This window comes from Eptatretus burgeri, unplaced genomic scaffold, assembly GCF_056783735.1.
Source record: "Eptatretus burgeri isolate ZD-2024b unplaced genomic scaffold, Ebu_testis_v1 Ebu_testis_scaffold_28, whole genome shotgun sequence".
Lineage (NCBI taxonomy): Eukaryota > Metazoa > Chordata > Myxini > Myxiniformes > Myxinidae > Eptatretus > Eptatretus burgeri.
This window is the reverse complement of record NW_028221978.1, coordinates 407928-408951: the sequence shown is the minus strand read 5'-3', so window position 1 is coordinate 408951 and position 1024 is coordinate 407928. Positions and strand designations below refer to the sequence as shown.

The window sequence follows — 1024 nt, the reverse complement described above, 5'->3', positions numbered from 1 at the left end:
CGTGAGTCGTTTTTGATCCGTTTTTCTTGGAAAGTCTGTGATGTTTCTGAACACGCTGCTCGGTGCGTGCCCTGCACGAGTCCAGTATCGGTGCCCACAAGTGGCGCAAGAATGGTGGTGATGCGATGGTGGCGAGTTGTGACGGTAAAGGTCGTGGCTGTTGTTGTGAAGCGGCGTTGTGGTTGGTGGTTGTTGTGTGATGGCTGTTGAGACGTGGTTGGTGGTGGTAGTAATGGCGTAGTAATGGCGGCTGGTCCAAAATAAAGATAGTAAAAGAAAAACGGCTATCCTGAAGTCGCAGCCCGACTGAATGACATTTATTCCCTCGAAACAACGGGTTTGGGCCTAACTACACATCTACTTACAGAGATATCTCACCTCAGGGACCTGAATGGTGGTTTGTGAATTTCGTCAACCACAACAATATATATATATATATATATATATATATATATATATATATATATATATATATATATATATATATATATATATACATATATTAATTCAGTGTCCCAATGGGGCTTGAACTCAGGACCTTTTGGGTCCCAAGCCACTTCCCCAACCACTGCGCCAACACCAGGTTGAAAGAGGTTTAAATATATAATTATATTTTAATAAACGTTTAAAGAGGTTTAAATATATAATTATATTTTAATAAACGTTTAAAGAGGTTTAAATATATAATTATATTTTAATAAACGATTAAAGAGGTTTAAATATATAATTATATTTTAATACATGTTTAAAGACGTTTAAAAAAGATAAATAAATTCCGGGTTTCACCGCCATGTTACCCATCGCCTCTTACACCACCCGACCGAACATGTTACATTAGTTATTGTTCCTGTTATTTACTCCTCCATAACCCTCTGATAACCAGTAAGTTTGATTTCCCACTTTGTTTGAACGTCACACAGACGGTAACCATGGTATCTCACTGCTCTCTGCGCGGTCGGCATGAAATGAAATGAGAAAACGGGAAAATGACGAAGAGAAAACTGATCCTCTCTCACGATCCGAA

At 38.5% G+C, this 1024-nt stretch overlaps 1 protein-coding gene across 2 annotated transcripts in view; it reads left to right on the top strand.

Annotated features, from left to right (window-relative positions):
• The first annotated feature begins 811 nt into the window (after positions 1–811).
• LOC147007757 (uncharacterized) overlaps positions 812–1024 on the top strand; it is a 14094-nt gene continuing 13881 nt past the window's right edge. The window contains exon 1 of one of the 2 annotated variants that reach the window (XR_015053943.1): positions 812–882. The gene's annotated coding sequence lies outside the window, so the exon portion shown is untranslated. Of the gene's footprint in view, positions 883–954 lie in introns of those variants that run through there. The other variant, XM_085866482.1, reaches the window with a different exon arrangement.